Here is a 13,798-nt window from a genome sequence, read left to right on the forward strand (position 1 = left end):
TTATAATTTCAATGTAAACATAAGCATTGCATATATTTCTATATTTCACTGTAAAAATAAAACTCGCTTCAATTCTTAACTATATTGCTTGATGTCACATATCCGACTTTTATAGAAGGAAAATGTGCTTGTCAATTACTAATCATAAGATAAAATGGTAAAAAATATTCAATTAAAATCCTATCTCTTTGCTTTGTTTATAATTGTGCATTTTTATTATAAAAGAAATATTAACATTTAATACAAGGAAGCAATGTATAACTGTGAGAAAAATATCCAACTCATGACAGCACTCACAGTTTTGACTTTCTATTTCTATCATAGGTGGTGAACTACTAGTAGTAATTACCTCTGTTTGATTAGTCCTAGTATATTTTATGCATTTTCTAATTTCAATGCTTCTTTTCTTTCCAGCTTTATCATCATAGACTTTTATTTTTGTCTCATGGTCCATTTGCCTTATCTAAGACTCATTAAGGTTTTGCTAAAATTTCTTTAGTATTCTTAACATGTGTCTTCACCTCCATCTTAATTTTTGGTGATTTGAACATCCTTGTTAATAATCCTTCAAATAGTAAGTAATCTCAAGTCCTTGATTGTTTCTCCTGTGATAAATTTGTTTTCCGTATTCCACTGACCAGTCACAATCAATTAGTCTCACTACAGATACTATAACCGCTCTATTGCCTCAATATTAATTATTACACAAGCTATCACTTCTTATGTTTCATGTCACGCATCCAATATTCCAAAATGATTTAACTTCTCTGGAATGGAATTGTCAGATGCAGAAAAAGTAAACAAAAGAACAATTAAACCAAAAACAAAACAACCAGGTAAGTTTGAATTTCAAATAGACGTCAGATATTTTTTAGTATAAGTATACCCCATGCAATATTTGGGGCATATTTATTTTCAATGTCATTGTTTATCTGAAATTCAAATTTAACTAGGCACCTCGTATTTTATGTAGCAACTTTACTCCAGAATCAAGAATCTCATTAACCTACCAATTTTTCACCGTCCAAAATATTGCGTATCTCGCCGTCTATTAACAAATTAACTTCCATGACCTGTCATAAACTCAGTCTCTGAAAAACATTCAGTTCAAGACAAAATACTGCATATCTCCCTGTCTATTAACAAATTAACTTCCATGGCCTATCATAGACTCAGTCTCTGAAAACCATTCAGTTAAAGGTAAAGTTTGGATTCATTACCACTACCCTTAAGTGAGCCCTGGATGCTTCACAGATATCATACATTTCCCTGATCTAATCACATTTACATTTTCAAAACCTCTTCTCCCATCTTCATTATCAACTAGAGATTTTGCTTCCTATTTCGTTGAGAAAACAAGAGAAATCAGAATAAAACTTCTACAAAGTTATCCCATTTAATACACCTACCTGCACCTGTGCCTATATACTCCTCTTCTTTTGTTGTAGCTAGACTGTCCAGAGTTCCATAAATAGCCAATTTCTCCACATTTACTCTATAATTCCTCTCTTCTTGTACTGAGAGTATATTGCTCTGGGAATTGTACTTTCTCGCTTGATCATCTCCCACTCCCTTGTCTATTGAATCATTTCTATCAACACACAACATGGTTTTGTTTGATCAAAAACAAACACTACAAAACTTTCCCTCTTTCTTCTCCACACGACATCCCCACTATGTTTATTAGCCCCCTTTTTTAGAGCAATAGTCCTATCAATGTTGTTTATACTTATTGTCTTCACTGTTTCCTTTTCTCTTCACTTAAACTCATTTCAGGCTAGCTTCTTTCCAAATCACTACTCTGAAACTACCTTTTTCAAAGTAACTAATGACATCCACTTTGCTAATCCAATAATCAATTATCAATACTTACATTGTTTGACCACCGAGCAGCATTTAAGAAAGCTGATTATTCCCTGATCCTTGAAAAAACTTTCTTTATTTGCTTTCTAGGATGCTATCCTCACCTGGCTTACTCCATACCTCACAACTCATTTCTCCTCTGATTATTTCCAAGGTTCTCTTCCTCTTTCTGGGATGTTACAATGTTATGGCTCATTCTCATCCCTCTTTTAAACTCTATCTTTGGTTATTCCCTTGGCAATCTCATTCAAATATATACATATTATATATATAACATGTAATATATATTTATATAATAATCTTATCTCAATGTATATTAGTACAGATATATTATTACACTTAATTTCGGCCCAGCGGCAGTGGCTTAAGCTGTAATCCCAGTACTTCGGGATGCCAAGGCGGGTGCGGTCACCGAGGTCAGAGTTTTGGAGACCAGCCTGGCAGCATGGTCGGAAACCCACATTCTCTAAACATACAAAAATTGCAGGCATCGGTGGTGGTGCTGTAATCAGTACCGGGGCTGAAGCAGGAGACCGCTTGAACTTTAAGGAGGCAGGAGGGCTTGCAGTGAGCAAAGATCGCACCACTGTACTCCAGTCTGGGTGAGGCAGTGACGACTGTCCTCAAAAAAAAAAAGAAAAAATTATGCAGAAAGTAATTTATTTTACGCAATACAAACAGTATATTAGTGGATCCTTCTCTTTTTGCTTACTGTCCCTTCTTCCTTCCCTTTACACACTTTTTACCATTTCATGTAGAGACCTATAAAATCTGTGAAGCCCTCCTGATTTCTACTCATAAATAAAGATATGAAATATTTCATTGTTTTAGGAGATCAAAAATTGTTTAGTACCCATTAATTGATTCCTAGAGTTCTCATGTCCAAAACTTAAAACCTGGAGTTATATATTGAGTGTTAGCCAGTTAACAAATTATAATCAATTAATAGGAAATCAATGAATGATAAGGAGAATAAAGAACATATTTTTAGAAAACAAGCACAGTGAGCCGGGTGCGGTGGCTCAAGCCTGTAATCCCAGCACTTTGGGAGGCCGAGACAGGCGGATCACGAGGTCAGGAGACCGAGACCATCCTGGCTAACACGGTGAAACCCCGTCTCTACTAAAAAAATACAAAAAACTAGCTGGGTGAGGTGGCGGGCGCCTGTAATCCCAGCTACTCGGGAGGCTGAGGCAGGAGAATGGCCTAAAACCCGGGAGGCGGAGCTTGCAGTGAGCTGAGATCCGGCCACTGCACTCCAGCCCGGGCGACAGAGCGAGACTCCGTCTCAAAAAAACAAAAAAAAGAAGAAAACAAGCACAGTGTAGAAGAATATTCATCTTTTCAGAATTTAAAAGTTTGTTTTGCTCTGTAAAATCTGGAAATTTCACCATTTCTTGAAAATACCTACACCTAACATAGTTGCTAGTGAAGTCAGTAAGGTGAAGTTAAAGTTATCTTGTTGATGTATGCATACCATATTTCTATATTTCATCTTTATCACTCCAAATTTGCTTGAAAACTTAAATCAAAAAATCTTTATAACCATTGTACTTTCATATGTCCATTGTTTCAGATATCTTTATTTCTACATTTATAATTGAGACAAATAGAAGGCTTTAGAACCTGAAAATTGAAGGCTTTAGAACCTGAAAATTGTGTTTCTGAATAATATAATTTGACATAAATGTATTTAAAACATGGAGATAATTCATTAAAATATTTAAAATCATAACTTGAAAAAACATGTTTATACTAATATTTCTTGGAGTTTTTCATTTGCTAAAATATGATTATCTAAAAAAATTCTATTGTATTTAAATTACATAAAATTCTGTTACATAAAGTTTATCAAAAAATTACTCTCCTCTCTATTGATTGGAAGCCTAGGATATTTCAGGACAAATTAGGATGACAAAAACATTTTGGATGTTCTAAAATTAGAAAAGTCTTGGCTTTCTTATTGCTTATGAAACAATGTTCAGATGTGACATTTGGCCAATGTATCTGTTCTAAAGAATAGATGGTATCAAATTTGGATCTTTGTTCTTGGATCTAGAAATAATAAAGCAGGTGAACCTGCAAATAAGTCATCATTTCTAGTTAAAGGTGACTAGATGATTCAACCAAAATGATTTCCACTTTTTAAAACAATAATCTTCATGTTTAAATAATAATTTATTATTTAAATATAGCTGACCATCTTCAAAAGTAGGCCAATACTCCATTCAATGAAAATGTATATCCAATGACATCTATTACTATGCCAGAAAAGGTCAATGATGCTACAAATTTGGAAAATCTTACAGACAATTGCATTAGATTAATAGAGGTGTGAGGCAATATTGCAAGGGATTTTAGACTTCAGTTAGAGATTTTGGTTGTGAAATAGTGAAAGCCATATATTAAACAAAATAAATAAAATAATTCAGACAACAATTAAATGCAGAAAAAGACCAAAAAGTTGTATTGAAAAGAAATATAAACACTGCATGGTATAAATGACAATATAGTTTATAAATTCTAAACTTTCAAATATTTAATAATTATATAGCTAACTGTAATCTGTATCTCTATCCAGTTATCTACCTATTAAAAAAGAGAATTGTATAGCATATAATCAGCTTGATAAAACAGATTGCATGAAATAGAGATTTGTGTATAAGATCTAAATTCTAATGGTTTTTAGCCAATATATAGTATAAATTCGAAGTTTTGTGTAGAAATATTCATATAATCATATTACTTAAAGTATAGTTAATTATTTTATGTTATACATGTTTGTTTATATATTTCTATACTTTAATATATTTTATTTATATATGTACACATATATATTTAGTACCATAGCCTCTAATAATTTGAATAGTGGGGGATAGAGAGCTTTAATGGTAAATTTATAGAATTACTTGATTTTAACTAAGAATAAAATGATCATGGTAAAATAATGTTGAATAAAACAATTTATTAAAATTTTGTAAAGGAAAATTGTATGAATAATTAAAACTAAAGGTTTTTACATGAAATAATGCTCACCTCTTTATAAATATCAATTTGGCAATGATAATTTTGCCACATATTTGTTTTTATCCTCTATTTATTAGAGTGATTTTCAGTGTATTGAAGTATTATCTACATAATAAAGTTTATAAAACAAGCCAAATAAAATATGAAATGATATAAAACTGAAATTTTTACAGAGGCTCAGAGCCAGCTGTACAGAAGTATTGAAATTCATTATAAAACAGCATCAGGAATTATAAAATGATTGTCTACAGGTACAGAGACAGTAACAACACACAAAAAAAGGACAAATTCCCTTTGAAAAGAAAAATAAATCATATTTATGAGTAAAACGCAGTGAGCCTAAAAACAAACAAGCAGAAGGCAGAATTCTGTAGCAGCCAAGCCAGATGTAAACCAGAGGGGAAATCAGAGGCAGTGCCGCCCTGGAGAGATGGGCACTGAGGTCCAGAGCACATAACCTCCAGGCATCGCCCAGATGTCAGAAACCAAAGTGAGATCGTGGCTACCAGGAGAAAGTGGAATTTAAATAACAAACACGCTCGAGAAGGAAAAAATTATCCAGAGTGGTGAATATGTACACCTAAACACAAAAGCAGCAGGAGCAGCGAATACTAAAACAAAGAGAACATAAAAACATAATACACTAAATTTGAATGAAAAAAAAAAAAAAACTGCCTCAGAGAAAAGGACCAGCCACAGTAGAAAATCTATAGAAGACAGTTGAAAACTAATATTGCCTTTCCATATCTTTCACAACCTTTAGCAGACAAGGATGAAAGCCAATATAGACACATTTAGAAGTTCTTAGGGCATATAAGAAATATTACTGGACAAGCTGAGTATATTTTTTTAAAAATATGCCTGGAAAATCTATGCTTAAATTTATCAACTGTAGCTAAACTATTACACATATGAATCTCCACATTGATTTAAAGTCCATGTTGTCTATAATTTTTAAGTTTAAAGAATAACATTCATCGAAGTATCAGCAACACTTTGGTATATAACGTTACAAATTAAGCATCATACCTTTCCTCTAAGAGCGTTTCTTTATCACCACATGGGTCCATGGCAAACAATATGCTATATCACTATATACTACATGTATCTGAGAGTAAAGTCAGCTGTATGTGGTAGCTCACACCTCTCATCCCAGCACTTTAGGAAGCCAAGGCAGGCAAATAGTTTGAGCTCAGGAGTTCGAGACCAGCCTGGGCACCATGGCAAGACCTCCTCTCCACCAAAAATACAAAAAAATTAGCTGAGTGTGGTGGTACACATCTGTAGTCCCAGCTACCCTGGGAGGCTGAGGTGGGAGGATTGCTTGAGTCTGGGAGACAGAGTTTGCAGTGAGCCAAGATCGTGCCACTGTACTCCAGCCTAGGTGGCAGTGAGACCCTGCCTCAAAAAAAAAAAAAAAAAAAAAAAAAAAAAAAAAAAAGCAGTCAACTGAGGATAAGAGCAAGACTCTTTGGTATTATGTAAATTAATTACAAACTCTTATTCTATAGCTAGACACTTGAGCCACAAATAGCCATTTATTTTCCAGGTGGGCCATTTGCTATAGATAGAGTCAGGCTTGTATTCTGTTAAACACATTACAACACAGGAGATGGCACTGTCAGCAGAATTTCCAGACACTTGGACATATAGATCCTATGTCCACTGCTTTAAAGGTCAGTGTTTTGGTTGACTGTTGTACTACATTTTTGTTGAAAACCCCTTTCTTTTAAAAGATGAAGTTCTGTGAAGTTACGTTAACACTGAGAAGGGAGAGAGAGAGAGAGAGAGAGAGAAAGAGAGAGAGAAACTAAACAAAGTATAAAACAAAAGCAATAAATTATTAAGATTAAAAATATAATAATAAATCAATTTAATGAACTCAGAAAACTAAAGAAAATGATCAAATAGTTGGAAACATATAAAATAATATGTTCAAAAAAAAAACCCAATAAGATATGTCGGAACTTGAAGGAAAGATACACAAATCCTTTTAAATAACATGATTTTCTACATAGGAACTATAAAATAATCCAAATGATAAGATCTGAAATATGCAGAGCTATACTACAGCCAATTCTGGAACTACTTCATATTCTGACCCCAAATTTATCTATAAATTAGATATAATCCAAATTTAAATGTAGTTGAAATCTTCTACTAAAGCAAGAATATATGAAAGGGTAAAGAGCCTCAACTAGCTAAGTTGTATATGAAAAGATGAATGAATCAAGAAAATGTACTCTTCTAGGTATTAAAATGCAATCCTTCAGTAGAAAGTCAAAAATGACACAATAGAGAAAAATAGAAAGCTTAGCAATAGACTCATGTGTATATGATAGAAATGACTTTACAAATCAATGACCAGAGGGCTCTTTGCTAAATAAATTAGTTTTTTAAAAAGTGGCCCTGAATATGGAGAAAACACAATGTAGATTCATTTCCATTATTAGGTGGCCAGGAGGATGTCAGGGAGGCTGCCGTATGAATTCAAAGTCTCTTTAAGATAAAACAACAAAGTTGGCCTGGCAAAGTGGCTCACACGTGTAATCCCAGCACTTTGGGAGTCTGAGGCAGGCTGATCACAAGGTCAGGAGTTCGAGACCAGCCTGGCCAACTTAGTGACAAAAATTAGCCAGGCATGGTGGCACATGCCTGTGGTCCCAGCTGCTCAGGAGGCTAAGGCAGGAGAATCCCTTGAACCCGGGAGGTAGAGGTTGCAGTGAGCCAAGATCGTGCCACTGCGCTCCAGCCTGGGAGACAGACAGCGAGACTTTGTCTCTAAATAAATAAATACATAAATAGCCAATAGGGGGAAAAGTACAAAAAATATATAGTGGCCTATTGATGATAATGACTTATTTAAGTAATGCCACCCCAGGACCAATATTATAAGCAAAAAAAGACACAAAGTAAAATTCTTTCAAATTAGTAAAAATATTATGTATGTAAAGCAGAGATCTGTAAAATCAAAAATGGAGAAGGGCTTAATGAATAATGTAGATGAGAAATTTAAACAAATAAACAAGAAAAATGATGGAATTTAAGGGAAATAAAGGCGTAAAACATAGAATGGACTAACAAAACAAAATAATGAGATTGTTTGCTACTAACAGATTGGAAAAATAAAAATCAAAAGTAGATAGAAACAAAGTGTTGATGTACATGTTAAGATTTAGGGATCTAATTTTATGTTGATGGATATAAATATATATTGTATGTGTGTGTGTTTGTGATGACACAGTAATTTTATTTCTGAACCTGTATCATTTTCCAGAATGGTCACACAGAGCCATCATCCTGTGCACAGAAACAATCCCCTTAGTGTCTGTCTAGCCATCAACTGGATTCAATATGAGACCAAGCACATCTGTAGTCCCAGCTGCTAGGGAGGCTGAGACAGGATGATTGCTTGAGCCCAAGAGCCTAAGTCTAGCCTGACAACACAGCAAAACCCCATTTCAAAAATAATAAGTTTTAAAAATAATGACAAAAACTAGGAGAACAAACATGTAAAGCACCATGGATCATTCTTACGGTATGGTGTTCACCAGAAAGAAACCAAAGTCGATAGCTATATACTCATGAAAAAAAAATAAAAACATATGGCTCAGTGAAGATTATATGACCTAGAATGAGATCTCTGTGACAATATGTTATTAGTACATTAAATTCTAGACATGGAACTTATAACTTTTCTTGTTATTCAAGTATACATATATGTTCAAAGACATATGCTCCAAACACTAAGAATAAATACTTTTTCATTGTAATAGAAGATAGGTGCTGTAAGGTCTTGTAGCGATTGGAGTTTGCAGAAATTAATAACAATGAAAATTTGATGTATAAACTATATTTGTCATATGGTCAAGCCAATGTTTACAATACAAGTATAGGCTTATTTTTAGAAAAATTCCTCATTTGGCCAGGTGCAAGGACTCACAGTTGTAATCCTAGCACTTTGGGAGGCCCAAGTGGGAGAATCATTTGAGCCCAGGAATTTGAAACCAGACTTGGCAACGTGAAGAGATACTATCCCTACAAAAATTTGTTAAAATTAGTCAGGCATGGTGACATGCTTCTGTGGTCCCAGTTACTCAGGAGGCTGAGGTGGGAGGATTGTTTGAGGCTGGAATTTCAAGGCTGCAGTGAGCTATGACCTCACCATTACACATCAGTATGGGTGACGTTGCAAGACCTTGTCTGGAAAGATGGAAGGGAGGAAGGAAGGAAGGAAGGAAGGAAGGAAGGAAGGAAAGAAGGAAAGGAGGGAGGAAGGGAGAAAGGGAAAGAGGGATGGAGGAAGGAAACAAAGGAGGAAGGAAGGAAAGGAGGAAGGAAGGAAAGGAGGAAGGAAGGAAGGAAGGAAGGAAGGAAGGAAGGAAGGAAAGGAGGAAGGAAGGGAAAGAGGAAGGAAGGGAAGGAAGGAAGGAAAGGAGGAAGGAGGGAAGGAAGGAGTGAGGGAGGGAAGGAAGGAAGGAGTGAGAGAGAGAAAGGAAAGAAAGAAGAAAGAAAAAAGAAGAAAGAAAAAGAAAGAAACAGAGGAAAGAAAGAAAGCAAGAAAGAAAAGAAAAGAAAGAAAGAAAGAAAGAAAGAAAGAAAGAAAGAAAGAAAGAAAGAAAGAAAGAAAAGAAAGAAAGAGAAATAAATAATTCCATATTTTAAAGATATAGAGAAAATAAAAACTCAAGCAACTGAGTTTTAACTGTGTATTAAAAATGGAGAATCTACAAGTGGGAAATGGAAGCAGATATGAAAGATCATTTCCAGAACACTGTATTCTTTTTTCACTAGTCTGATGAAAGAAATGTTTTATGTTCCTTTATGAGTTTTCTAACAAACTTGGCAGAATTTTACTCCTGGAGAACTTTTTAAAATGGTACTATGCTAAAGAAATTTATAACGTTCCATAAAAGACATATTTTCATTTTCAAATATAGATGATCCTAGACATTTGTTTTTTGTTTTGCTTTTATTTTAAAAAATAATAAAGCAGAACAAAGTTCCTTGGGTTGTACTTTGACAAATTATGGTCTATAAAAATATGTTTGAATGAACTGTGGTGGTAACTATAGACTTTATAACTTGATATTTTACTAATTTGCAAGAAAAAAATTAGATCCTCAGAAAGGATCTTATTTATCAAAATAACATAAATGCTGAAATTATCACAGCTGCCTTCAACATTTACTGACTCGTTTTTCAATGATCTTCTCTATCAGTCACTACAGGCACTAACTTTTCAGGTTACCTATTTTTTTTTAACATATATGCATCATTCAAATACCTGCAGAGTGATTTTTCACTTTTATAGATTGTATATCACATTATAGCACATTATCCTTGCATACGTCTCTTTATGATGGAAGTTAACTTCCTTCCTTCATTGCCTTACCTAACATATTGTTAGCAAAATTAACAAACATTTAAACTTAATTTAATTAAAATATATAAATATGTAAAGAGAATTTAATTCATAATTTATTAAAAGCAATAACAAATAGCTTTTCATGTGATCACGCTTTTTCACTTCATCAGCATGAGATATTTTCTCTCTGCCTATATTTATTCTTTCTTCTAATGAGTACAGAAAATTAGTCTCACTTCAATCAAATTTTTTAATGTGCAAAATTTCTATTTCATTTTCCGAGGGAGCCATTTTCAAAACAGGTTTCTGAAAAGTTAATCTCTAATGATAGTGATAAAATGACATTTTCTATGGTTACATATGCATATTACATTTTAAACAATATTTTTATATTAATTATACTTATAGACTCTTTCAATGACTTAGAAACTCTTGAATATTTAGTTGTTAATCACTTCCCAAAAAGAAACAGGAGAGGTTGAAAGTTCTACGTTTTAACTAGTAACAAAATTACCTTTTTCATTTCAAAAGCTTCAGTTTTATTTCTGTAGCAAAAGAGAGTATATTTAGCAACATGCTCCCAAGCAGTGATTACTGTTCAATCATTACCATTTTGCGGGATGGTGAGGGGTGCTGTGTGGCCACGGCAGGGTTTCCTCCATATGTGCTCAGCTTTGCAGCCTGACTGGCTGTGATCTGTGACACAGGTGAGGGCTTTGCCACCTGTGAGCTGTAGGTGTTACTCCAGAGAACTCCAGCTACTCCAGAGAAATTTACTGTAGAGTAGTCAGGAGACATTCTCTGCCACCTGGTAGATTTTCCCTTGAACCCTCATTAGGAAGAAGTAGCAACCAATGCTTAGCCAGAGGAATTTCAGAATTGCCAAGGAGCATTGACTGTTTATGTGTCTGATTTTCCCCTTGGTCAAATTGAAACACTTAATGAAGTCATACTCTCATTATTACAACAGTGTAATCTAAATGTGCCTGTGTGTTGTTTATATTATTTTTTTGGGGGGGGCAAGGGGGAGTGGATATTCTTTTTATTTTCTAAAAGTCTCCAGATCAAGGGAAGGTATACTCAAAACTGAAACAACAACAACAACAACAACAACAACAACAACAACAAGATAGACTTCTAAAATTTGATTTTGCTGCTGCAACTGAAAGAAACTTTAGAATGTAAGGGGAAGTAAGTAAGCACATGTTGCACTGGGGAAGAGAGGGAATGAATGTAACAAAGTAGCTGACTTTGGGGAGGCAAGATTTTTATTTTATTATTGTTTTAAACTTTTACATTCAGGAGGTACCTGTGCAGGTTTGTTACATGAGTATATTGCATGATGCTGAGGGTTTAGCTTCTATGGATCCTATCACCTATATAGTGAACCTGGTACACAGTAGGTAGTTTTTCTATCCTTGTCCCCCTCATTCCCTCCCTCTTTTTGGAGTCTCCAACATCTATTGTTCCTATCTTTATGTCCACATGTACCCAATATTTATCTTCAACTTATAAGAGAGAACATGTGGTATTTAGTTTTCTGTTTCTAAATTAATTCAATTAGGATAATGGCCTCTGCCTGCATCCATGTTGTGCAAATAACGTGATTTCATTATGTGTGGGTGCTCCAACCCCACATTTTCCCTCTGTATTGTCCTAGTAGAGGATCTCCATGAGGATTCTTCCCCTAAAGCAGACTTCTCCCTGGATATCCAGGTGTTTCCATACATCTTCTGAAATCTAGGCAGAGGCACCCAAGCCTCAACTCTTGCCCTCCATGCACCTGCAGGCTTAATACCACATGGAAACTTTGGTGGCTACTGGTTTGCACCCTCTAGCAGTGGCATGAGCTGTATCTTGGCTTCTTTTAGTCACAGCTAAAACTGGAGTGGCTTGACACAGGGCAACATGTCCTGAGGCTGCAAAGAGCAACAGAACCCTGGGACCGGCCCATGAAACCATTCTTCCCTCCTAGGCCTTAGGCCTGCGATGGGATGGGCTGCTGCAAAGGTCTCTGAAATGCCTTGGAGGCATTTTCCCGATTGTTTTGGCTATTAATATTCAGTTCCTCTTTACTTATGCAAATTTCTGTAGCTGGCTTGAATTCCTGCTCAGAAAATGGAGTTTTCTTTTCTAACACATGGTCAGCCTGCGTATTTTCCAAACTTTAATGCTCAGCTTGCTTTTTAAATATAAATTACAGTTTCAGGTCATTTCTTTGTTTATGCAGATGAGAGTGTAGGTATTTAGAAGCAGCTAGGCCACATCTTGAACTCTTTGCTGCTTAGAAAATTTTTCTACCAGCTACTCTAAGTCATCTCTCCCAATTTAATAGTTCAACAGATTCCTAGAGAAGGGGTGGAATGTCACCAATCTCTATGCTAAAGCATAGCAAGAGTAACCTTCACTCCAGTTCCCAAAAAGTTTCTCCTCTCCATATCTGAGACCTCATCAGCTTGGCCCTCTCTGTCCATATCACTATCAGCATTTTGGCCAAAACCATTCAACAAATCTCTAGGAAGTTCCAAACTCTCTTATCTTTCTGTCTTCTTCTGAGACCTCCAAACCATTCCAACCTTTGCTTGTTACCCAGTTACAAAGTCACTTTCACATTTTCAGGAATCTTTGTAGCAACAGCCAATTCCTCTGGTACTAATTTCCTGAATTAATCCATTCTTGCACTGATATAAAGAACCACCTGAGACTGGGTAATTTATGAAAAAAAGAGGTTTAATTGACTCATAGTTCAGTAGGCTGTACAAGAAGCATGGCTGGAAAGGCCTCAGGAAACTTACGATTATGGCAGAAAGTGAAGGGGAAGCAGGCTCATCTTCAGATGGCTGGCAGGAGAGAGAAAATGAATGGGGAGGTGTTATACACTTTCAACCAGATTTCATGGGAACTCTATCACAAGACAGCACTAGAGGGATGGTGCTAAATTACTGGAAACGACCCCCATGATCCAATCACCTCCTACCAGGCCCTACCTATGACACTGGGGATTATAATTAGACATGATACTTGGGTGGGGACACAGAGCCAAGCATATCAGTCAGTGTAGATGTTTTAACAATATTCAGTCTTTCAATCTATGATCATGGAATGTTTTACCATGTGTTTGTGTCATCTATGATAATTTTTTAGTATTGATTATTTATTCCTTCAATAGAATTTTATTTTAAAAATACAGTTTCATTAAGATATAGTTCACATATTATGCAATTCACCTATTTAAAGTGTACAATTCAATGATTTCAGTTCATTCCCAGGGTTATACAACCACCATCACAATCTAATATTAGAACATTTTTGTCTTCCATAAAGGAACCCCACACTCATTAGTAGTCAATCCCCATTTCCCCTTAATTCCTTTCTTATCTCTAAGAAACAACTCATCTTCTCTCTGTCCCTATAAGTTTGCCTACTCTAAACATTTTATATTAAAGAAAATATACAATGTATGATCTTTTATAAATGACTTCTTTTACTTAGCAAATTGTTTTCAAGGGTCACTCGTGGTGTAGAATGTACCAGTACTTC

This window comes from Rhinopithecus bieti, unplaced genomic scaffold, assembly GCF_001698545.2.
Source record: "Rhinopithecus bieti isolate Rb0 unplaced genomic scaffold, ASM169854v2 scaffold_17184, whole genome shotgun sequence".
In the NCBI taxonomy this organism is placed as follows: domain Eukaryota; kingdom Metazoa; phylum Chordata; class Mammalia; order Primates; family Cercopithecidae; genus Rhinopithecus; species Rhinopithecus bieti.